Genomic DNA, 27,399 nt, shown 5'->3' on the forward strand with positions numbered 1-27,399 from the left:
TTTAACATTTGGAACTCTGTCGATCTCAATATTTCATACTCTTAGTGACTGGGTTTTCACCGCATTCTGGGTGGGGAATTCCAAAGATTCTGGATGAATAAATTCCTCTCCCCCTTAGTCCTAAATGACCTGCCCCTTATTTTGAAACTGTGTTCTCTGGTTTTAGACCATCCGCCAACGGAAATACACTTTCCGCATTTACACTGTCAAGATCTGTAAGGATTTTGTATGCTTTATGACACATTTCTACAGTCTTCCCAGAAAACACCCACTGCAACTCTTAGTATATGTAACAAGCACAACTTACAACCAAACTGCGCCTTTTACCGAGTTAAAAATCCTGAGGCACTTGAAACAGCATTACCCAGTCAACATAAAGTAATCTTAAGACAGAGAGAAATAAGGTTCAAGAGGCACCTTAAAGAAGGAAAGACACAACGGGAGACAGAGAGGCCAGTATTTTCCAAGTGTAGGTTACAGGCAACTGAAGATGCTGTTGGCAGAGGTCAGCTGAGTGGTATAAACGATAGACATGTAGAAGTTGCATAACAAAACAGGAATGGCTGGAAAATCTCAGCAGATCTGGCAGCATCTGTGAAGGAAAAAAAAAGAGTTAACGTTTCGGGTCCGGTGACCCTTCCTCAGAACACTGGGAAGTTCTGAGGAAGGGTCAATGGACGCAAAACGTTAACTCTGTTTTTTCCTTCTCAGATGCTGCCAGACCTGCTGAGTTTTTTCCAGCAATTTCTGTTTTGTTTCCTGATTTACAGCATCCGCAGTTCTTTCATTTTTTTGCAAGTTGCATAAGTTACTCGAGTGAAAAGGATCAATTTTAGCGGTACATTCATTTCATTTAGCAAAATAAAACTGTCCAGTTTTCAACTTTTGAGTAGTTTTCACATCAACTTTCTGTTTCAGGCCTCCTACATCTGCAAGACATCTCAGAATATTTTACTTTGTTTCAATTTCTGTGACATTAAGAATGAACTCCATTCACATTTACACGATATCTAGAGTTAGAGTTAGCTCAATGCCTTAAGAATACACATCTAGGATTTTACCCATCTTCACACACCAAACTCCCTCAGGGTACATTTTCAATCTTACCTCGATTAAAGATGTAGCTGACGCTGGTGGGCACCTTAAGACAGGCATGAGATACCAGGCAGGTATAAATTACACTGCCCTGCACAGGCTGTTCATCTTCCAATGAACTAGTAACTTCATAAAGACCATCCACGGTCTTGTTTTTCACAGTTTCTATTCCGGCCTGAAGTTTGACACCATCTCTTAACCAGGAGATTCCTAAATCCTCCGGGTAAAAGGCAGTCGTTTCACACTTGAATGTCAAATTATTCCCTGAAATCCCTTCCACGGGAGTGATTTTCAGGAGGATCGGAGGAACTATAACATAAAGTAAAACTTTAAAAAAAATAGCTTACACTCTCTTCTTTCACGCTTTTCAATGCATCGCCTTCCACACTAATGCGGTTCCATTCCTAATGTAACAACAGTTTTCGTTGTTATTGTATTTTAAACATGGTCTTTGTTTTTATTTTTAAAGAAATTCATGGCAAAATTTTGCGATGCTTTGCAAACTATGCACAACAACGATGAACCTGCGGAGGAAATCTGTAATAAAGTGCAGGTGTAACGTAACCCCAGGCGTTCACCCTTCTGTAAGAGAAATCACTTATTGAACTTTTTTTTTCTGGAACAGATTCTGCCTGGAGGTTTCATATGCATTAGAATCTGAAGTAGGGCATCCAAAGAGTAGGCACTTCGACCCTTTGAGTCTGATCTAACCGTCAATAAGATCATGGCTGTGTCATTTATGTTCCCTATTCATATTTCCCTCTTGGCCTGAACCTACGCTCTTTGAAATATCAATTCTACATTAACCATTTACTCAAGTGAACTTATACACTCTCAATCTACATTCAGTGCTTATCTGGGAGTAATATTAGAGGGTTAAACCCTTAGAGGGTTCTGATGTTTATTACAAGCAATAACCTTAATTTCTGTTCTCTACACATTTATGGCTCCTGAATTTTTAATACGAGAGAAATACTAAATTCGATATTGGATTCACTTCCAAATTTATGCTAACTGTTATCGCCAGAAAAGGCTGAGAAATGTTTTATTTTCCCCATGGATCTGCTTCAGATGTCACAGAATTCTCGTGGGGAAAAAAAAATCATCTTGGTCTCCTGTCTTATGTCCCATTGCATTGAAATAATAAATTACAAGAGCAGGAGCACAACGACTTTTAGATATGTTTGGTACTGTCCTTTATTCAGTTTGCCTGTTCTGCCTGCATCAGAGAATATCCAGTTGGCGAACTGCAGAGAGCCAATCAGAGCCAATATTTAACTCCAGTGCTCTGAAAGCTTTAGGATTGGGGATAGAGTCAAGCACTGACACCAAGATCAAGACTTGCCATCACATTGGGTCATGTGATTCGTTTGTTAAAAAAAAATTGTCTTTTCAAGCATGTTAGTATTGGGAAAATGTACATCCACAACACTAACCAATATCATCCTTGAACTTACTCCGCCGTTCACTTCGGTCATGGTTGAAATGTATCTCAACTCCTTTTGCCCAGTTTTATTTCATTCCATTGATTCCCAGTATTAATTTTCCTTGACATCCATCTCAAAGTTTGAAGGATTTGTTACAGAATGTTTCAATCGGCCATTTGGAGGTCGAAAAGTTATCTTGTGTTTGTTGAATATTGATGGCTGTGGTATATTATCGTTTTCCTTAATTTAAAATAAATGCAAATTGTAGGTGCTGATTGAGTGCTGTATATAACCATATATAAAAGAATTGATGTAAAAGGTATTAAAAATGTTCTGAAGAAATATTATGACCTGAATTGTGTTTTTGATCAACGAGGAAGTCCAAGGGTATCAAGATGGACAGGAATGTATGGTTGACACCACAATCAGTTCAGCCATAATTATATTGAATGGCCGAGTAAACTTGATGGACGAATCACCACTCTTGTTGCTAATTCTTATGCATGTATTACCTCTATAGATGCTCAGACACATTTCAAGTAATTTCTGTTAACATTCCAAATTTTCAATATCCAAAGTACATTGTTTTTGTATTGACATTATTTCCATTGTCACATCCTAGCAACGTTATTTTGATTAGAGGTAAATCGAACATTTTCCCCACGACACAAATACAGAAATTGCTGGAGAAACTCAGTAGATCTGACAGAATTCAAAGATAAGAAATATTCTCACCATACGCCATCTGACCCTCGAGCCTGTCCTGCCAATGAATAAGATCATGGCTGATCTTATCGTGGACTTAGCTCATCATAACACTTAATTTCTTTACTGTTGAAAAATCTGTCTATCTTTGCCTTAAAACATTCAACGAGGTTGGTAGCCTCCACTGCTTCACTGGGCAGGGAATTCCAAAGATTCACAACCCTTTATGCGAACAGATTCCTCCTCAACTCATTCCTAAATCTGCATCCTCTTATTTTGAGGCTATCTGTGAAGGGAGAAGTGATTTAATGTTTCGCATCCTGTGGCCTTTCTTCAGAACCATTCTGAAGAAGGATTGCTGGACTCGAAAGGTCAGCTCAGATAGGTACTGCCAGACGTGCTGAGCTTCTCCAGCTATTTCTATCTTTGTTTCAGATTTCCAGAATCTGCAGTTCATTATTTTATCTTATTCTATGAACTAATTTCACCCAGGATTTCAACAGTTATCCTGCTTCACTCTCTTGGCACAATATCAACTGTTGCTGCAGCAAAAAGACACTCATTATATTAATAGCACAGTAGAATGTCATGATGACAATGTCAGAAATCACACGAGACCAGGTGAAAGTCAAACAGGTTTATTTGAAGTCACAAGCTTTCGGAGCCTCAGTCCTTCTTCAGTCTGAGGTTCCAAAAGCTTATCTTTTCAAATAAACCTGTTAGAATATCACCTGGTGTCGTGTGATTTCTGACCTTGTGCACCCAAGTCCAGCACCGGCACCGCCACATCATGATCAAAATCAGTAGTGGAATTGATCTTGAGAATTGGCGCATAAAGAGTGAAGCAAATCAATGGCTATCGTACAGCAAGTTCAATGGGGACGAGATCCAGCCAACAGTGTGAAGCGAATACACTATCACTGGATTTACCTCTAATTATAAAAAAAACTTAGGTCACATAATTTGCCTGTACCTGGTGCAATGTCACTTACCGCACACTGTCAGTAATGATCCACTTTCAGCTCGAAGAGTCGTTTGCTGATGTTTTATTTTACAATGATACATTCCGGAGTCCGGAAAAGTGACATTGAAAACATAAAGTGTGCCCCTTCCTTTCTGGACATGAAAGCGCATTCTGCTGTCTGGTTCCAAAATTGATTCCTCGTTGTGTCTCCACCAAAATACTTCAGGAACATCTTCAAATATGGGAAAAGTACAGAACATGGAAACATTGTCACCTCCGGCCGCCTTCAAGATTTTGGGAAACTGATCTACTTTACTTGAAGTTACTTTCGTGGCTACTAAAAGAAAAACGAGTAAAAACCATAATACTAGTTGTAGATAGCAGACATGGAAAACAACGGAGGAATAAAATACAGGAACAATTGAGAACAATGACGTGCATCGAATTGGAAAAGCAGGGCATCTAAGTTTGCAATGCATAGAAGTTGTAAATATGAAATACATTCTAAGTTATTAGAAAAGGGCAGTTTGTAACGTTTATGAGTACCTTGCCAAGCCAAACTCAGAAAAGCCATGAACTGAACCGCTGCTCCCACCAACATAATGCAAATGAGATAAAATAGTGGGCTGCTTGATGTAAATGAGAACAGTATTCTCAGTTGGTGGGTGGGGGCGTAGGAACAAATGCGTTTCATAAGTGGACATATTAAACATGAAACCATAACAGGCGATATCACGTGACTAATGTGGCGTAATCGATGTGCTTGCCCTCCTCTGTGAGAGTTCGTTCGTCGGAGAGCCCCTTCTAACTCTCTGCTGAAATGTTTCCATCTGAAGATCAGCGGTTTTGTTTTGTTTTCAGTCACGACAGAGACATTGTGTTCCAAAAATATCCTTTGTCAACACTTACCTTTTACTGTTAGCTTACTGCTGAAAATATCGCTTCAGGCTACAGTACTCCAGCTCCTTTATCTAAGCGATTCCTCTTCACGTAAGCAACTGTTTATCCTGGAAGCTCTGACTTTCATGCCACCATCACCTAAACAACCTTCGAACACACGAGTTTCCAGGAGGATCCGCCAGATTGATAGTTATATTCACCTCCATTTCTCCACTTCAGAGATGATGAGTACAGTTTGAGTGTTATTTTGGCCGGACATAAGAAAAAAAAATCCAATTCGTTTTCAGTTGGAGCTATTCGTAGACGTAATACACAAGCTATAATCCCAACATTGTGTTTAGTGATGCCTAGAGATGGGACTCCGAGGAGAAACAAGTCTGGTCAACGCCCATTTATCCAATTGGAAGGAGAAAGGGATCTTTGTGAAAGTAAGACCAGGTTTTGTCAACCTTAAGCTTGTTGCAGGTGGCAGTTTGCTGAATGAACTATTTGACCTGAATGAGTAGACAAAATGCATTGAGGAATTCCGGTGGAAATCATCATTAGAGGAGTCGTTCCTCAGGGATGGCCCGGCCAGAACTCATTGCCACTGTGAAATCGAAAAGCCTTTAGGTTTTGTTTTAAGCAATCGTTTTAATAACTGTCTCTTCTGCAGGGACGCAAGTTATCCCAGTAGTTTATGCAATCAATCCTTTTATGGTAGTTTATGCCATCAAAACTTTCACAATCATGAATGCAGCTAACCTTCTTGATTGAGTGGCGACATGATGGAAGTGCATAAAGTAATTTGAGGATAGGTAGAATTAATGGTATTTGTCTTTTTATTAGCATGGATGATTTGTAATTTGGGCGACACATTTTTAAGGTGAGAGGAGAGAGATTTAAAAAAAAGACATGAGGGGCAACTTTTTTTTAGACAACAGTTGGTTTGCGTGTGGAATGCACTTCCTGAGGAAGTGTTGGATGTGGAAACAATTACAATGTCTAAAAGACATTTGGATAAGTACATGAATAGACAAAGTTTGGAGGGATATGGGCCAGGAATGTGCAGGTGGGACTACATTAGTTTAGGATTATGTTCGGCATGGATTGGTTGGACCTGAGTGCTTGTTTCTGTGCCCCATTACTCTGTGGCTATGACTTTGTTCAGGATAATAGCATCACTTCCTCCACATCACTGAAGTTCCTCAGCCAACTCCAGGCAGATGTCATTCCGGTTAGAGACTAGAAATCGTGCATTACAATCCTCTAAACATTGTCACTTTCCAGACGTTTCAGAAACTGCAGCTTTTTTGCCAAATAATATTTTTCAATGCAAGAACCGAGGACTGACACATTTTTCATACCATGACTGGGTTTTATTGGTATCACTGTATGAATGATCAGGTCAGCGGTGAGTTCATTGAAAGGTGGACGAGACTTAATACGCTGATTGGCCAGTTCTTAAAGTGTCAATAGAATGGATACACTACAAAAAAAATGTCCACTGAAACTGACGTTTGCAGCTCACGAGCTACTCAGCTAGTCTCAAGTTTAGGATTTTGTCGCTATCCTGAGATCATCATGTAATCCGCGTTCGAATTCCACAAATATATTTGCCTCCAACACCCTCTCAGGCAGTATACTGCGGATCACAACCAAATGTGTAACGCCCAAATTGGAGATATTACTCTTGTGTTTCTGTCTCTAAAATTTGTTTGTAATGCCCAGGATCCTTTATGACTTTCAACAATTTTCTCAATATACAGTGCCATCTTTCACGCATTTGCATCTGTTTGAGCCACTGTTGTTTTTCAAACCAAAATGTATTGCTTGACATTTCTCTACAAAAGAGGAGGCAGTGGCGCTTTGTATTATCACTGCACTCCTAACCTAGAAATCTGGGTCAAAGCTTTGGGACAGTAGCTTGATCTCTTAGTTGATAGTGTATTCGAATTAAATTGAACCTGCAATTAAAAGCTAATCAAATGGTACCATTTTCAATTGTTGTAAAAATGCACTTGCTTCATTATTTCGTTTTGGGAAGAAAACCCTCCCAATCTGGCCTGTCTTCCAGTAATATGGTTGATTATTAAATAGCATTTGTCACTCATTGAAATAGCTTTGCAAGCCACTGAGTTGTACCTCACTACTAGAAGCTTTGATAAAAGGAAAGGAATGGATTGACCAACCTGCATAAGCTAATGCGCCAAAACAAGGGCGATGACAATGTCAGCGCTGTAGAGCCTACAAAGCCCTCCTTACAACGTATTTTGGGCCAAAATTGGGAGGATCTGGCCCATTAACTCGTCGAGAAACATGTTGAAATAGTCATTCATATGGAATCATAATTTAAAATGCTCCAGCCAGCATCTTACCGTATTTCTGTGATATCTCACCTCAGCAGAGGTGGTGGCACCAATGACATATAGTTTGGAGGAAGTCCTCAATACTGATAATGCACGCCTTGAAGTCTCACATCATCGGGCCACCCGTGGTTAAAGAAACATCATGGTGCATACGAACTTTCATCTGTCTCGCCTCTCAGATGAACCAGCTGTTCCCAATTTTAGATGTTATTTGTTGGGTGCACAGTGGGTGGCAGGGGCACAGTTTATACTCTGGGTGAGGGATTTCAATTTTTATCATCAAGAATGGCGTGTCATAGCCTCTGCTGACTGGGCAGATTACGTTATGAAGGTAATATTGCCGTTGTCTCACCAGGTCATATGAATGCTGTTTCATGAGAGATGGATGACTGGTGATGCGTTAACTTTACGGTCACGATACCTCAGGAAAGAATGGAGCTTTGGAAGGCAGGTCCTTCATGATAATTTGAGGTGATATGGGAATTGAATCCATATGCCATTGGCATCACGACATCGCAACTGAAAAAAAAGTTCGTTGGTTTGTCGTTGTAAATGAGGATAGTGTTCTCAGTGGTTTGTTTGAAAAACTTTATCGAGCGTACGTCCATGACCGGAGATATCACATGGTATGTATTGAATCCCAGAAGTGTACGAAGTGGAACGTTCCTTGCTCACTGCTGGTTGAACAGATTCCGTCTGAACACAATGTGTTTCCGACTGTACCGGTGCACTGCTTTCGAATAATTTGTCAGCAACAATTTTCCAGCCTTGATTCGGTCTGAAAATAATGATTCAGGTCGCAGGCATCACCATTTCTTCAGTACTTCACCTGAAGTATTCACTTACGTGCAGGATACTGGGGTTGGGAAAATATTTAGGTCAGGAGCTGCAAGTGCATCACGATCTCAAGCTGAAATCATTGGAACAGCAATTAGAATTAACAACCCTGCTCATTTCGATTTCTTCAGTCCAGGGCTGTCGAGGATAATATTATTTTTACACATGACAAATGTGAAAATCCAGACCACTGTTCACATGGTTCACGGTTACGGCTATTAATCTAGCAACCTGAAAGGCAGCAAGTATTATTCACGCTGTTTGTTGACATTTCCATATGGAAGTGCGACGAGAAGCTGAATAAAGAGATAATCATTTTGCTGATAACAGTTGAAAGAAAAGATAACAATGCAAATTGGAACAAGAACAGAAATTACCGGACAAGCCCAAGATCTAGCAGCATATTGTGGGAAGAAAGCAGAGTTCACGTTTCGAGTCCGGGGACTATTCTCAGAACCCCAACAAGCAGAATTGGGACTTTGGTTATTCAGAGTGTCCGTTTTCTTGTAGTTTGCAAATCTGTTCAGTCTTTTATTGGTTTTGCTCCTTACCTGTTGGTGTATACCATTCAGGAATTCTGTTCATCACTGCCGTACATTTGATCTATACACATTTTGAAAATGGACAACGACGGAGCAGTACTGCTTTGTACCCCGCTTCTTCTCAGTAGCCTTTAGTGCTTTCGTCAATCGTCTTAACTCTTTGTTATTTGTTTTCCGAACATTCTCGAACTAGGAATAATTTTCTTCAATTTGCCTTTTAGAAGTGATGTGAACTCTGAACTCCAACATCATTCGCCTCATTCTTCTCGGTTCTAACGAGAAAAACCTTAGCTTCTCCAATCGTTCCACAGGGGTAAATCCCACGACCCTGTTTTCATTCTGGCAAACATCTACTGTGGAGTTTCCATTTTCGTTTAAGTCTCCATCAAGGGTTTTGGCAGATTTGTACATAACACTCCAGCTGAGACCTAAATAGCTCTTAACACATGTTGCCTGCAGCTTCCTCGCTTTATGCACCTTCTCTTTATTAATGACGTCTGGAATGCACGTTGCCATTTTATTTGTCCTGCCATCCTCAAAAACTGTGCACACACCGCAGGTCTTTACTTTCATTGAAATCTCCTATCTTCTTGCAATAATAAAATGTGAGTAAATCTATGATTCAAGTTTTCATCACAGTTAAGACTGCAGATCTTTCAGAAGCATAAATGTAGAAGCCCTGATATTTGAACTAAGTAACATGACAATAATGGATGTCATAGTGTTAAACTGCGCTTAGATCTGTTGTTGTACAAAAGCATGAATGCAATTTTAGACTTTCCTGAAGTTTATGGTAATGCAAAGAAATTGAGACAATTTATTCTGAAAACGCGACAGCGCAGTGACATTTTGACCGTGAAGAATGATTGTCCCCCTCAAATTGCCCCAGCCCTGAACTGACTCCTCAATGAACCCCAGTAAGCGGCCAGCTGTGTGTCGTAAATGAAATTCGGTTATTCTCTCGAGGGATTTTCATGAAAAAAATGTAAGAAGCTCATGATATTTACCTTGCAATAGAGCTTCTATTCCACAACGCCGGCCTGTGTGTGTCTCAGTTGTTTGAAGCGTACCTTGCCACATCTAGTGAAAAAAAATGATGCGGCCTGGCAACTTCCTTACATTGACACGAATGACTTGTGTTCCAGAATATGGAAGGGCCCTAGACAAATTATTTCAACACCCCAAATCAATAGCATCTACCCAACAATTTGAATGGTAGTCCATTTAAATATCCATTGCCATAAAACCAAAACAGGACAAATTAAATCTGGACAAATAACGCTCCATCAGCCTCCTCCTCATCTTCAGCAAAGAGCTGAAAGTTGTCGCCAACAGTGCTATCAGGCGACATTTGCACAACAACAATCTGCTCACTGAGGTTCACTGTCAGTTCTATCAAATCTATTCTTCCTTGGAGCACGTTTGACCTTTTGTCCAAGCATCATCAAAGAGCCAGAGGTGACATGAGAGTGACTGCCCTTGATAAAAAGGCAGCCACTGACTACGCATAGTCCATAGGAAACCTAGACAGCAAAGTCAGTGGAAATCAAACACAGTGGACTGGGCATAGTAGTAAATATAAATCTCCACTGATTGGATTTATACCTACCACAAGGAAGGTCATTATATCTTTTTTGCCAGTCAATCATTTCAGATCCCAGGATATTGCTGCAGGATAGGACAGTGTTCTAGCTCAGCCACCTCACATGCTTCTTAATAATCTTCACTCTAGCATAAAGTTAAACGTGGACGTGTTTATTGATAATTGCAGAATATTCATTACTAGTTACAACTTCTCAGAAACTGAATTTGGACATGTCCAAGCTCAGCAAAACGAAAACACCATTTAGTCTTGGGCTCAGGGAGACAGTGGCCTCGTGGTATTATCACTGGACTATTAATCCAGAGATCCAGATAATATTCTGGGGACCCAGGTTCGAATCCCACCATGGCAGATTGTGGAATTTGAATTCAACAAATATCTGGAATTAAGAATCTAATGGTGACCATGAATCCATTGTAGATTGTCTGGTTCACTAATGTCCTTTAGGGAAGGAAACTGCCATCCTTACCTGGTCAGACCTACATGTGACTCCAGACCCTCAGCAATGTGGTTGACTCTTAACTGCACTCTGGGAAATAAGGGATGGGCAATAAATGCTGCCGAGCCAGCGACGCCCACATCCCATGAATGAATAACTAAAAAATCATAAGTGGCAAGTAACATATAGAACACAGAAGTACCACGTGATTCACTAATGTCCTTTTGGGAAAGAAATCTGCTTGCCTTTTCTGGTATAGCCTACATAGCAACGTGGTTAACTGTCAACTGCCCTTTGGAATGGGGAATAATGCTTGTTTGCTTTGATGAAAATCGACAGCATTTGTATGGTTGATGTTGGTATCGTTTTTGCATTCCAGACTTCTTATCAGGATGATATTTTCGTTGTAGATAACTTGCATTTGAGGGACAATGATCAAATATGAAAAAAAGAATTTTTTTTACACCAATCATATTGTTTTCTTGTGTAAAACCAAAATTATGGAGACAGATCTTTTAGCACAAATAGTCCACTTGTTTGTTCCCTCGATCTTCCTCGCACCTTTGTTCATCTAAATTTATCATTCTGCTTTTTGTCTGGCTTCCAGTTAAATCCATCTCAACTACTTGTCCCAGCCACTCAAACTGAGTTTTATTATTAACACAACTGGGGAAGAGAAGCTGTGGCGCATGGAGTAGGGTGGGGATTGGTGGTGGGGAGAAGAACATTACGGCTTGGTTGGAAGAAGACTTGGTAGCGATCAATGAAATCTACTGAAGTTTTATTTTCGAGAGAAGGCGATTTTAGCGCTACTTCCTGGTGATTGGGAGGAATGCGAGACTGTCTACACTCAGTTTGCTTTTATTCTATGTAATATTTGCTGTGTGTTCCAAAAAGTCATGAAGTTACACGAAAATGTCACAGAATCATAAAATTCCTACAGTGTGGAAGAAGGCCATTTGGCCTATTGTGTCCACATCAACCCTCTGAGGAGTTCCCACCCAGAATCATGACCCCCCCCCCACCCAGTTCCACTACCCCTATAACCTTGCACCTCCCATAGCTAAATCACATAACGGACACGTACCTGGACTTGCTCTTCTGAGCAAGAGATAAAATACCATGGATTTCCGCTTTCTCAGCTGGCGCGCTGCCATGTCAAGATTTCCCAGTGTCTGGCCAATATTTTTCAAGCGAAAATAACCTTCAGATTTTTTGGACTGACACATCATTGCTATTTGGTGTTATTTCTTTCAGTTTGCTAATTGCCTGTCATCTTTCCCTGTATTGCGACAGTGAAAGTACTTCAAGAAGATCTGTTGGAGCATTTCGTGAGAGTAAAAACCAAATGTGCTTTATGTTGTTGTGAATGGAGCATTTTGTGCGCACAATTCTTCCACATTTGCCTGTGCTAATCAATTTGACAGATTTTGGAACTTTTCATTAGGGAAGGAATGAGGTGCTACATATGAATGCAGATTGGTCAGTCTTTCATCAAAGTGGCATATGTGAAAATCTGCAAACGTAATGGAAGTTGGAATTGAGGAAGCATTCTTGGACGCCTGCGAGTCATGTGTGCATTATGCTCCTGGTATTATGACAGTTCGGTGTCATGGTGATAATGGACTGCGCTTTTCTATTGCTATTTTGCACTGTCTGTTATTCTCATTTCCCAATGTTTACGTTTGACAGTCCCACAGGGTTGAGGGTAGTTTGCTTCAACTTGGAAGGGGTTAGGGAGTGTGCTGGTGGATGGTGTTCTGCTGTCGCTGGATACTCCAAACCTGTGTTCGCAAACAATGCCACAGGCGGCGTACGTGGTGTTTGATGATGGGTAGGTGGAATGCTCTGGATTCTGCGCTCTATTTCTGTTTTTGGGATTGGCCTCTATGTGCTCTACTTGCAAATGGTTTAGCCTTGGCAGATGCTTCTTCCCCAGTATGCACATTCCACGGCAAGCAATTCCCATGTGTCCCATGGAGTAGAGCAATTGTTTAGAGAGGCTTGTGTGAGACATATGAACAACTTGGCCGCCCATCGCAGCTGGTTGTGTGTGGCCAGTATCTTGACACTGGGGGTATTGGCCTGGGAGAGGACGCTCATGTTGGTATGCCTTTCCTGCCAATGGGTTTGCCGGATTTTCCGAATGCAGCTCTAAAGATAACACTAAAGAAGTTGAGGTTTCTGCTGTTCGTGGCCTATGTTTTTGATGCGTATGGGAGAGTGAGAGCCACGCTTGCTTGGCAGACAATGAGATCGGTGGTGAGTTTAAGATCTCAGACTTCGAACTCTGTCCTCCTTAGTTGTCTGTCGAAGGTTACTGCACATTGGAGTCGATGTTGGATTTCATCCACAATGCTCGCACCAAAGGAAGGCTGCTGAGGTATATGGCGTTTGTCTCGGGGCTCACCGTGGATTATGATAGTTGGGAGGTGCCAATGTAAATCGAGAACCAGAAATCTTCTGGAACCTAGAACCACGGCTGAGATTTCCATTTCTTCCATTTTGATCTGACATCACTGTAAACCAGTTACAGAGCTGTTGAAGCTAGTCATGATGCAAAGGGACACTGACAGTTACAATTGCATGCTTCCCTTTACTGGAAGTATCTATGTGAATAAATAGGAATGATGGGTTCCTCAGGGCATGTTACAGCACAATATTGTTGTTGTTGGTCTGGTCATCCGTGAGGTCCTCCCTCACCGACATCACGAAAACCAAATTGCAAATTACAAATCAGAAGTTGAAATTGCTGGAAAACCTCAGTAGGTCTGGCAACAGCTGTGGAGACAAAGCGGAGTTGACATTTCGGCTTCAGTGAACCTTGTTCAGAACGTCAACTAGGATGATCTTTTTCTAGCAATTTCTGCTTTTGTTTCTGATTTCCTGCATCTGCACTTCTTTATGCCTTTTTTTTTGTACCGCTAATTGTGATGCTTCTGTTATGGCACTTTGATGCAAGTAGCATGACTACATGAGAATACCTGCAACACAAGTAAAATGCTTCATTTGTTGTAAAGCTTATTGGAATCTCAAGAGGTCGTGAAATGACCCATATAAATACATTGTTTTTCTGAAGGGTGACTGGACTCGAAACGGTAACTCTGCTTTCTCACCACAAGTACATATTTTGATTCAATTCACCAATTCAACGTTGTTACTTCCAGTGTACAGTACAGACGTCTCTCAGTAAAAATATATAACCTAATGTGTTGGATGACTTTATGCACAATGTGAACTTGCTGAATGATACAGCTGGAAATAATGAAGAGATCGATGCACAGAATGATGTCGCTCTGTCATTTACAGAGATTACCGCCTCTCTCATGCTCCCCTCTATAGGACGTTCTCGGACAAAGAGGTATACGTGTCTAAAGTTAGTAATAGGTAGTGTTCAAATATACGTGATGTCAAAACGACTGCTTCAGATTTCATTTAGTTTTCAGAGGTAGCGCACTGGGACATTGCTAAAAATAAAACTTGCAGATGTGTTCGGAGAAGCTTGTTTGGCAGCTGCCAGGCTGGAAATGCAATTTCAAAAATTACCCTCCTTTCAATTCGAACGCGAAAATGCAAGTATCGCTAAACTTGCAGTCTTGAACCGGGCTCCAGATCTAACCACAAGTGTTTCCATTCTCTTCAATAGTACTGAACCTTTCTTTAAAAATAAACATGTTGCAACCGTTGAAACGTGAGCAGCGATAATAGTTCATCCGAAGCATAAATCGAAAATAGTGTCTGCGTGGTCTGAACTCTCTGTCAACGTAGAATGCGTTACAAATAAAATTAACATTTACGAAGGGAAAAAGTGGTTACGGAGGCACTCCCACGCATAAGCAAAATCATAGGACACACGCATTCGGCAAGTTACATTTATATAGCACCTACAAAGTAGTAAAATATGAAGGCGATTGGCAAGGAACATTATGGACGGACCAAATTAATTTAGTGATGAAAACAGCTTGGTCAAAAAGGCAGGTTTTAAAAGAGGAGACAGAAACAGACTTGGTTCGTGATCAGCTTCCAGACATATGGACTCTTATCGTTCAAGACATGGTTGCCAAAGGCGGAATGGAGAAAATTAAACGTGGACAAGAGATCAGGATTGTAACGGAGACTATGTCCTGAATTGGAGGGATTTAAAATGTTAAAGAGGATTTCAAACGAAAGACGGTGCGGAATCAGAAGGCAATGTGGCTCAGTGAATATGAAATGCTGACTGAAGTGGTGTTGGGATGAGTTATACATACATTGATTTTAGCATGGACTAAAAGCAAAATCACCTAAAAATAAAGATGCATGCTCAAAACCTGTGCGTAAACAAGTTCACGCACACTTACAAATAAAGTGAGTTTTACTCTTAACCATGGGAGTCAGGAAGGATCAAAGCACTTTAAAGCCATTAAGGGAAGGTCGCTCTTATGTTGCAGAAATTGCAGGCACATGCAGACTAACATACATAAATATCCCAACAGACATTGCATACACATTCGTACACAATCGCATTGCTATTGTGGGCAGTCTCTTGGAATCGAACATGTGACCTCAATTTACTGAGAAACCTAATTCCGGATCAGCTCGGTTTTCGGCAATGGGAGCACTTTTTCCAAAGAGAAATGGAATTCGCAGCCCTGGATTACCTGCCTCGGTCTTCCTCTGCCACAACCGCTCTATTTTTCAATTATCATTTAATTTATTTCTGTTTCGTATGTACAAACTCTCTTTCCGATTTCACAATGTCTAATAAGTTTATATCATCTAGTTGACCATTCGATCACAAGTGAAAGTATTTTCTCTGAATGATCAACCCAGTCAGATTCCTTCATGATACCAATTACCTTGATCAGGTCACCCGCACCTTTCATTCTCATAAATTGATTTGAATGCTAACTGTTGATGAGATGGTAGCAGCCTCACTTCTGTCGAAGGAGTAGGTTGACGACAGCCCCAGTTCAAGAGCAGCAGATATTTAGGTTGACATTCCAGTGCAGGACTGAGCAATTCACGCCGTTGGAAGCATTGCTTTACGCATGCGACGTTAACCCAAGTCCCCATTCACCCTCCTGTGTGAACGTGAAGGATCCATGGTCACCTCTTTGAATTAGAACGAAGGAATTAATCCGAGTGTCTTCAATCTTTACCATTTAGTCAGCATCTGTCTTTCTCTCTGTCACCTTCCCTCTCCCACTGTCTCTCTCTCTCTCTCACACACACACACACGCACACACACACGCGCACACACACACACATATGCGCGCGCGCGCGCACGAGCAAATGTTTACCTGGTCACTATCACATTGCTAATTTGGGAAGTTTGCAGCGTGCGAATTGGCTATGACATCTCCTTCATCACAGCTGTCACTACACTTCAAATGTTGGCTGTAACCACTTTGGGAAGTCCAGAGATTGTGAAAGGCGAATATGTTTTTTCTGTAATGAAACATTATCCCGACATCAAGGCAACTTCGAAAATTTCCTTTGACTGTTATTTCCAGTGAAATATAGTGATCTCTTTATTTCTCAAAAACTTGGAAATCCTTTAAAAGCCTTCGCTCAACGCTAAAGCAGACTGACCAGAGGAGGTCGCTGTTTCCTTGCGAGATGTGTTCGTCTGCCGGTGGAGATGTCACTACTTTCAAGGTTAATAGATAATCATGTTTAAAAATACTTTTAAAAAGCCAATAAAAGAAGTTGACTTTGGAGCCTGAAGAGAGACAATTTGTAGCTGTATGTCACTCTGCTGCGGAACAATAACCGCTGGAAAACTATTTTATGTTTTAACTTACCTTCGAGGCGCGTGGTTTAATGGAAATCCCACTTCCAGCTTTCGCGTTGTTCTTACGCAATCGAGACACATTGAGATCTTTAGGGTGAACCTTACTGTTCTGCACACGAGAATCACCGAAGTAGGTAGACGGAACATTCATTCAATCAAGTTAAATCCCCATGAACAGGTCAAAATATGGAGGAAAATGAAATATTTTGTGATTAAAATAAAAACAAAGAACTGCAGATGTTGGAAATCAGAAACAAAAACAGAAACTGTTGGAAAAATCTCAACAGTTCTGGCAGCATCTGTGGAGAAAAAGGTGGTTAACGTTTCTGGTCCAGTGACCTTTCTTCAGAACTGAAATTATTTTTTGTTTGAAACGTTAATTATTGTTATAGGCAATTGAGTGAAAGGATATCTAACCTGATTTGTGAAGATATCCCGGAAAATATAGGAACTGAATGATGTTTGCTCTTGAATGTTATAGGATTTTTCGACATGTACAACTATGAACGCGTATGTCTGTTTGCAAACAGTGCAGTCTGCAGACTATGAAATGTCAAACTAAAAAGCAATAGTAAATTCACACAACTTGGCCTTAAAGGTATCAATGCAGATTTTATTGTGATGGTAAAGAAAACTAATGAGGTATACGAAGAATTTGCAATGTTGAAGTTTTTTTTTACTGAAGTTAGAGGAAACCCTTGAGAGCATGAGGGAAATCATAATTATGCAAGGATTCCAACTCTTAAGACTGATTTACAAGAGTATCCAGTATTGTACACCTGAAGAGCAGCAGTTCTGGCAGGCACCTATGTTACCAAATACCTACAGTTAATTGTAGAAAGTTGGTCATATGGAAATCCACAAGGAAATCGGAGAAAAAGAAATTGTTGGGACAGAACAGGTATCAGTTTCAGGAAGCTAACAGAACAATGCGAAAACAATGGAGGTGAAAGAGTAGAATGAATGATAAATAACAAGTAATACCACAGAAATTAGGTAAATTTATTTGTTGTTAGGGACTATCTGTAAATTATGTTGTTAAGCACCAGAAATAAGTTAAAGTTAGAATCAATGGAATTAAGTAATAGTATAAAGACCATTGTGGGGTTGTAAGCCCAAGAGGAATAGCTTAACGTTACAATAAGGGAAGTAGGCTTAAGACGGAGACAAGGTATAGCAGGTGAGTGGGTGAAAATCAGTTTCAACAAAAGTAATAAATATTCTGGGCCATGTTATTTGAAGCAAGTAATATAACGTCGGGGGAAAAAAAAAACAGTTGAATTAATCCAGCATGCTAAAATTGCACAAGAGCACAATGGTTAGGCGAACAAACATGGCACAAAAAGAGGAGAAAGAGTTAAAATAAAATAGCCATGTGCCATAGTTGTAGAGACTGCTACAGGACAGTGAAATGATAACTTTTCGATGTGAATGATGATACGCCCATCGCTAAAGGCTCATTTCCTATGAGAAGAAGGCCAAAAGAGTCACACAAAGATTTTAAGCTATTGTACTGGAGCAATCACCAGATAGGATTTTACAAAATGTAAAGATTATTTGTCCCATTAAAAAAAGTTTAAGGACATTGTTGTTAGGCGTCTGTTTACCTCGCGTCCTCCATGTGCCCTGCTGCGATTTTACTGTGCACACTTCATAGAAGGAATTGAAGCATGATTAGATGAATAGAATGACATGTATTACAGGGAATCAGCACATTCATAGAATTTAATGTCCACTTAAAAACGGAATGATATTTAAAGATTGTAACAGCAGTTCGAGATCCACCTTTTGTATGGGAAGAGTTTGTCTCCCTTGCATAGGCATGAAGCTTCCAAGTGCCTCCATTTGGTTTAGTCCGTTGTGGTGAATATCAGAAATCTCCCAATTTTGCAGCGGAGTTCAGCCCCGCATGTTGCACCATCTGCAGCCATGAATACTCCTGGCAATCTGGATGATGGCATCTGCAGAATGTGACACTGGTTTGATGAGCTTAATTGCCAGTTTTTGGAGACACAACAACTCATCCGTGAGGCTGAGAGTTATGTGGGTTGCAATTCGGGACATGATCACCCCGCTGCTTAAATAATTTCCAATCATGGAGGCAATGGTTGAACATCAGTCAGAGGAAGGGTGGCAGATTAGGAAAGCACCAGAGTGCTTCTCACACAACAATGCATTTTCTGTGTTGGAAAACGGTGAGAGTGCAGCCAGTGGCCAGCTGCGCAAGAAAGGAAATAGAGAGAGAACAATGGCAATAGGACATTGAATAGTGAGAGCTAAAGACAGGCAACTCTGCAACCACAGACGTAACTCCAATTTGGTGCGTTGCCTCCCAGGGGCCAGGGTCAGGAATATAACTTCAACAACAACAGGACAAACATACTTATGGGGCAGCTTACTAGTGTGTTTGGTGGGCGCATACACTATTGAGGTAAGAGGTCAAAATATGGAGTGGAAGTACCGTAGAGGGATGCCCAGACAAGTGCAGAAGAATAATCGAGTCGGTACAGAAGGCAGTGCAAACATAACAAAATAAATGCACGTGTAAGTGTGGGAAGGCTGGATGTCATTTATTTTAATACAATGACTTGGTGCGTAAGCCAGATGAGTTGAAGGTTTTGATTAAAACATGAGGATATGATATCATTGTTATTATGGAGACATTGCTGTGGGAAGAAAGGGACTGACTACTCAATATTACAGGGCAGAGAATCTTAAAGCCAAGTATAGGAAGGGGCTGAAAAAGAAAATGTGTTATCACAATATTAATCAGAGTCAATTACTGCAGTAAGGAGGGATCATGTATTAGGAAGTTCCTAAAGTGTCTCCATACAGGTCGTATATAAAGACAAATGTGTTGATTTCAGTAAGACTTAAGGGCAAAAAGTGGGTATCTATTTGCATGGTAATACTATAGATTTCAATCAGTCAGGGAGAGGTAGCAAGACAGATATATAGACAAATCTGAGGGAATTGTTAAATTTTTTTGGGAAATAAAAGTAGGGGATTTCAACTTCCCCGATGTTAGCTGGGGTAGATAAAATATGAATGGCTTAGAGCAGGTGGAATTCTTCAAATGTGTTCATGAGAGCTTTATAACCCAACACGTAGTGAGTTGGGCTGGGTGAGGGAAATGTGGAGGGGTGGGGAGTTGCGGTGGCTGCTGCTGGCTTGTTACACTTAATTATCAGGAGCAAAGCAGGGTAGATCTGGCATTGGTAGATGTGGCAGTGGGGCAGCATTTCAGTGGTAGTGACCACAATACTGAAAGATTTAAATAAAATATGCATAAGAACAGAGATGGACTGGTAATAAAGGTTCTGAATTGAGGGAAGGACAATTGTATCAACTAAGTTATTGTCGAACCTATTAGCATTAAGAGGAAGAAGGTTTTATAAATTTTAGCAGGCTTGAAAGCAGATTAACCCCCAGACCCAGATGTATGTAAAGCTGCTGTGGGAGGCAAGACATGAGGTTTTAGGGGCTCTGACATTAATATTCAATCCTGTCTACCAGAACAATTATGTCGGAGGACTGGAGGACGGTTTTATGGGATAAACCAGGAAACTACAGGCCAGCGTCATGTGGTCCGGGAAGTTTGGAAAACATTCTGAATGACAGAATTAATCTTCAGTTATAGAGGCAGGGAGTAATTAAGTAAAACCATCAGGGTTTAATTTGGTGGAGACCATGTCGAACAAATTTGATTGAATGTTTCGTGGACGTGGCTATGTGTGCAAATGAAGATAATAGAGATGATGTCGTCTCCATGCACTTCAGAATGGTGGTTGACATTTTCTTACATGGAAGACTAGTTGAGAAGCTAAGAGTTCATGGCATCCAGGGCAATTAACATGAGGTAAGGATAATAACATAAGGCAGGAACGTGACTCAGAGAAGACAATTGCTTAGAACGATGAAAATAAAAGTAGAAAAGTGAAAATTACCAGAAAGATTAGAGAATCAATGAATGGATTTCATGGTAAGACTATTCTGAATTTCAAGACTTAGTGCCTACTCTGACATGTTCCTGGGAGAAAAGCTATCTTGAGTACATTTCACAACCTAAAAGCTGTACTGATGACTCCACCAATTTTAGCTACTCCCAATTATGTTAAGCCATTCAAACCGGCTGTTCACGCCAGTGACATCACTGTGGATTCAGTTATACTTTCCATTCATTTTAAGTACGCATCAATAGAAACGTTGGATGGTGGGAAAGAGTCTGAACCTGGTTTTGGCTCTGAAACATTTTGAAATATAGATATTCAATCATACGATAGAAATGTGGAAGTTGTTTAGGGAGCAGTTGCTATAGGTACTGGATAGGTTTGTCCCGCTGAGGCAAGGAAAGGATGGTAAGGTGAAGGAACCTTGGATGACAGGACATGTTGAACACCTAGTCAAGAGGAAGAATTAAGCTTACTTAAAGTTGAGGAAGCAAGGATTGGACAGGGATCTAGAGGTCTACAAGGAAGCCAGGAAGGAACTGAAGAATGGACTTCGGAGAGCTAGAAGGGGGTATGAGAAAACCTTGACGGGTGGGATCAATAAGCTTTCTATATATGTGAAGAACAGGAGAATAGCGAGAGTGAGGGTAGGGCCAATCAGGGACAGCGGAGGGAACTTGTGTGTGGAGTCAGAGGAGGTAGGGAAGGTCCTTAATGAATACTTTGCTTCAGTATTCATCAGTGAGAGGGACCTTGACGTTTGTGAGGACAGCATGAAACAGGCAGATATGCTCGAACAGGTTGTTGCTACTAAGGAGGATGTGCTAGAATTTTTGAAAAACATGAGGATAGATAAGTCCCCTGGGCCGGATGGGATATACCCAAGTTTCTACCGTAAGTGAGGGAAGAGATTTCTGCCCCTTTAGCAATGATCTTTGCGTCCTCACTGTCCATTGGAGTAGTGCCAGAAGATTGAAGGGTGGCAAATGCCATTCCCTTGTTCAAGAAAGGGAATAGGGATAATCCTGGAAATTACAGACCAGTCAGTCTTACTTCTGTGGTGGGTAAGTTATTGGAGAGGATTCTGAGAGATAGTATTTATGATTATTTGGTAAAGCACAATTTGATTAGAAATAGTCAGCATGGCTTTGTGAGCGGATGGTAATGCCTCACAAGCCTTATTGAATTCTTTGAGGATGTGACAAAACACATTGATGAAGGTAGAGCAGTGGATGTGGTGGATATGGATTTTAGCAAGGCATTCGATAAGGTTCCACATCGTAGGCTCATTCAGAAAGTAAAGAGGCATGGGATTCTTGGAAATTTGACTGTCTGGATACAAAACTGGCTGTCCAATAGAAGACAGAGGGTGGTAGCAAATGCAAAGTATTCAGCCTGAAGCTCAGTGACCAGTGGTATGCCGTAGGGATCTGTTCTGGGGCCTCTGCTCTTTGTGATCTTTATAAATTAGTTGGATGAGGAAGTGGAAGGGTGGATTAGTAAGTTTGCCGATGACAGGAAGGTTGGTGGAGTTGTGGATAGCGTGGAGGGCTGTTGTAGGTTGCAATGGGACATTGACAGGATGCAGAGCTGGGCAAAGAAGTGGCAGATAGAATTTAACCTAGAAAAGTGTGAAGTGATTCATTTTGGAAGGTCGAATTTGAATGCAGAGTACAGGGTTAATGGCAGGATTCTCAGCACTGTCGAGGAACAGAGGGGTCTTGGGGTCCACACCCATAGATCTCTGAACGTTGCTAACCAAGTTGATAGGGTTGTAAAGAAGGCGTATGGTGTGTTGGCTTTCATTAGACGGGGAATTGAGTTTAAGAGCCGTGAGGTTATGCTGCAGCTCTATAAAACTCTGGTTAGACCACACTTGGAATATTGTGTTCATTTCTGGTCACCTCATTACATGAAAGATGTAGAAGCTTTAGAGCGGGTGCAGAGGAGATTTACCAGGACAGGTCTTATGAGGAAAGGTTGAGGGAGCTGGGGCTTTTATCATTGGAGTGAAGAAGGGTGAGAGGTGACTTGATAAAGGTGACCATCTCCCATGTTCAAGGGCCATCTTAATTATGAAACTTCAAGTTTAAAACTGAGGATCTATCAGGTTTCACTCTGAGATCTGAATTGGACAGTATTACTGTCAGCTTCTATCATAACAATGGCCCAGCTAGGTGCCCTAAACTCAATGCTACCTGCACGCTTAGACAGACTTAAAGTGATTCTATCAAGCCAATCTTTATTCTTAAAGCATCGATCCCCAAACCCAACTCTAAGTGCAAACCTGAATAGGCTCATATTAATTCTATTAAATTAATCCTTAATCTTAAAACATTGCGCCAGCCACCTCCGCCCTTAAAACTAAACGATGTGGCGTCATTGGTGTCATACACAGCAGGGTAAGCTGTCACGTGTCTTGATGCCATCAGTACGCAAGTTGGACGTGGTCAACAGTCATTAACAGAAGGTCAAAGTCTTCTCGGGACGACTATTTTGGAACGTTATACTGGTAAAGGTCTGTGCAACCATGGCATTGGAGGATGTGGCATATGATTGCTTTCCGACACGACATATTGTCACTGAAATGAACAGGTGAGTCTGTATCGATGTTTACTGAAGATTTCCACCAATAGAATAGAATAGAATATCATTTATTGTCACTTATAATCCAGCAGAGAAGTACAAGATTACAGTAAAGGTTTTACAATGGTTGCCTTATAATGGCGCCCTCTTACGTGCAAGTACCGAAACACAAATCTTATACAATAAACAAAAATGTTGTTATACAAGAAAATCAAAAGGTAAGGAGTTACATTACAGTGCTGTAACAGTACCAAACAGCAGCAACTCAACACATGGCACCATGCCCAAGTGCAACAACTGTCCTGCATCATACCAGCCTCCATTCCGCTTGTCACCGGCACTCAGCAGCAACAAGTTAAATGGCGCTTCGCTGGGGTTTGCCTCCCTCATACCACTCCGGAACTTCGGATTCCCCATGCAATATCCCAGCGTTAGCAGCGCACGCTGTATCAGCTCATTCCTCGGCTCTACCAGTTTGTTCCCCACGCTGCTTCAGGGCTAGCAGCCCACGCGTGTTCCGGGTCTCGAAGTAGCTCGTTCTCCACGCTGCTCCAGGTGACACCACATCACACGGTGTTCCGGCTTGTTCCCTAAGCTGCCAACACCTGCCGGTATTCGCTTCCGGTGCTGAGGATAGACGAGGGGAGGGAAAAATTAAAATAGAGAGAAAAAGAAAGAGAAAGAAAAAGAACAGGCAGAGCAGTGGAGCTCCGGCAGGAGCGTCCTACACTGCAGCCATCTTAGATGGGGTTTCTTCCCTCCCATACGGGTCTCTTATAGACTAATTAAAGGAGATTAATTATATTTTTGACTTTAATCCTTTGGCGTAGAAAACAGCAAAACTGCAGACAGAGTGGAGGAATTCCATGGAATCATGAAAAGTTCCATGATTGGTTTTCCAAGCACAGAAAAGGCCACATTGTAAGCAGCAAGGGGATGCAATGGCCGAGTGGTACTATCGCTGGACTGTTAGTCCAGATATGCAGAAAATGTTCTGGGGTACTGGATTCAAATCTCGCCATGGCAAGATGATGGAATTTCAATCCAGAAAAAAAAGGTCCTATGATGGCTGTTAACCCGTGATCAATTGTTGGGGAAAAAAAATCATGTGGTTTAATAATGTCCTTCAGGGAAGGAAACTGCCACTCTTATCTTTGTCTGGCCTATATGACTCCAGACCCACAGAAATGGGGTTGACCCTGAACTGCATTCTGGGCAATAAATGTTGCCTAATCGGTGATACCGTCATCCCGTGAATGAACAAAAAGCAAAGTTAAACAAGTTGACAGAAATACAGGTAAGTCAGTATTTCACTAGCAGTCAGTCATAATGTTGCATACACATATTCTTGAAATAGTATCAACATGTATCTTGAGAATATTATAGTTACAAAGGAAAAATGCAATTTGATCTGGACATCAGCTGTTGAGTTGAACTGGGTTGTGAAAATTATGGTCCTGAAAAGTAATGAATCACAAACAAGTTTCACTAGTTTGTGCCTTCTATTGGTGTGGGATATGGTTCACTAGATATTTATTTTGCACAATGCAGGAAATGAGCTGAATTCCTTCTTCGCAAGAGGTTTGAGAATGAATTACTTTTGCTTTATTCATGGCGTATGGACATTATTGGCTTTTTAAAAATCATTACTTCCAAATCAAGCTTGCTGATTGTGTTTAGCTGAACTTTGAATGCCACAGTCCTTTGCATGTAAATACTCCGTACTATTTTTCAGAGGATGTTCAAGGATTTTGATTCAGGAAAAAGTGAGTGTACAATCAGAACTGTAATGCAGGACAATATGTGGTTTGGAGAGGAACTTGCAGATGGCTCCAGCATCTGCTGCCCTTCCTCTATGGTAGAGGTAATGGGACCTGAAGTTGCTGTTAGACATGTCTTGGAGATTTGCTACAGTGCAAGTTGGAAATAGTAAACATTGTTGTTCCTGTATGTCGATTGTGGATGGATTGAATGTGGAAGGTGTTGGATTGAATGCCAGGGACATAGGCTGCTTTTCTTTGGATAATGTTGAGCTTCTTGTTTGCTCTCAAATCTGCACGTATCCAGGCAAGTGGAGAGTATTCCATGACGCTCCTGAATTACGACTTGTAGATGGTGGAAAGGCATTGGCATGTCAGGAAGCAAATTACTCATTGCAGAAACTCTTGCCCTCAACTGTTCATGCAATACCAGTATTAATTTAATTGTTCGAGTTCAGTTTCAGGTTAACAGCAACCCAGAATTTTGAAAGTGTGACTTTCAATGATGGCAATGCGAATAAAGGCTGCAGGGCAATGTTTAATTCCCTCTTGTTTGAGATTCCCATTGACGGGCAGTTTTGTGGCATGAATATTACTTGCCATTCACCAGTCCAAGCCTAGTACCATTCAGGTCTTGCTGCATATGGACATGTGCCATATGATTTGTGAGTTAAGTTGGACATTGTGCAATCACCAACAAGTATGTTAAATTCTGACTATTTGGAAACAAAGTAATCGAATCATTTGAAAATGGTTGGGGTGAGAGACTACCCTAAGAAACTCCTTCTGTTTTGTGACAAAAACAGAAGTCGGTTGAAAAGCTCAGCAGGTCTGGAGCATCTGTGAAGAAAAAATAAGAGTTAGTGTTTTGGGTCAGGTGACACTTCCTAAGCTTTTCCAGCCACTTCTGCTTTTGTTCCTGATTTACAGCATGTGCAATTCTTTCGGTTTTTATTTGGTATCTTGGTGTATTAGACTTGTACTGAGCTGATTGATTTCCAAAAACAACAATGATCATCATTTCTATTGGATATGACTCCAATTCCTGGAATCTTTCCCCTCTGAACACCATTGATTCCAGTTTTGCGAGAGCTCTTGAAGCCATGCTTGGTCAAATGTTTACTTGATGTTCAGAGCGCTCATTCTCACCTCACCTCTGGAGCTCAAGTCTTTTTGTCTATGTTTGGAACAAAATATGACATGATATTAGGACTTGAATGTCTCTGGAAGAATCCAAAATGAGCCCCAATGAGCAGGTTATTGCTGTGCAAGTGTCTTTACATAACTCTGCCCCCTTCCATAACCTTTCCAATGGTGCAGAGTACATTGATATGGTGGCAATTGGCATTAGTGGATGTGTCCTCAAGTCTTCAGCTTGCTCATTGTTGGCAGGCCCATGACATTTGCAGTTACCAGTGCCTTAATTTGTTTATTGATATCATAAGAATGGTAGGGACGTCAGGAAGAGTTAGCAATGTATTATTTACACTTTACACAAATACATCAACCTTGTGTTTTGCGATGATGGTGTAGATTATCCCTTTGTTGAATCTGGAGGCTGGTTTTCCGCCTGAAACCCCAGCCCTTCTTCTCATGAAAAGCTCTACTATGGAATGGTTCTCTGATAGACTGGTAATAAATGTTCTGTAATGAGATCCATGTCAGTTATGCAAAAGAGAAGATACGAGTCGGGAATAAGAAGATGAACAGAGAGTCTTACACAGTAAACTGAAGAGCAGTATTTGGCAACCTATTATGTTTGGATATAACACTCAACACTGAAGCTGAAAATTAACGTTTCACCTTTTCTTCCCATTATGCACATGCGTTACATGTAATGTTTCAGATCATTATTCCCTATTGCCCTATGGAACAGTGATAGACTTCATTTTTTGGTATATGATTGGATATCCTCGGCTTCCATCTATAACTAATTCACAAATTCAGACTGCTTTTCTGGATTCTTTGCTTCTCACTTGTCAGCTTTATATCTGCATATCCTGCACATTTGTCTTGCTATATCAGTTTCGATGTCTTTTTTTTTGGAATCAGCAAGCTTCAAGTTGCACGAGCCAGCTTGTCATCTCCGCCTGTTTGTTCAAGCTGTGAAATCAATGTTTAATATTACTTGTTAGCACATTGTCACTCACTGCTTGAGATAATTGAACTTGTAAATAAAAGCTGGTATGAAATTTCCTCTCATCAGTTTTTGGTGTTTTGTAAGCTTATGACGTCTAGCACCCAGGAGAGCAAGAGTTGTAGATGCCTTGGGATGTCACCATTTCTATACTGACACGGAATTTTATCACTGTCGTTTCGCTTTTGCTTTTCAAATTAATCAAACCACTTTCCTAATAGCATTTTGAGTGCACCAACACCAGATGGACTGCAATAGTTCAAGAAGTCAACTCACCATCACTTTCTCAAGACCAATTAGGATTGACAAGAACTGTTTTCCGTCAGTGAA

The sequence above is a fragment of the Rhincodon typus genome, chromosome 15 (assembly GCF_021869965.1).
Source record: "Rhincodon typus isolate 14 chromosome 15, sRhiTyp1.1, whole genome shotgun sequence".
NCBI classification, from domain to species: Eukaryota; Metazoa; Chordata; class Chondrichthyes; order Orectolobiformes; family Rhincodontidae; genus Rhincodon; species Rhincodon typus.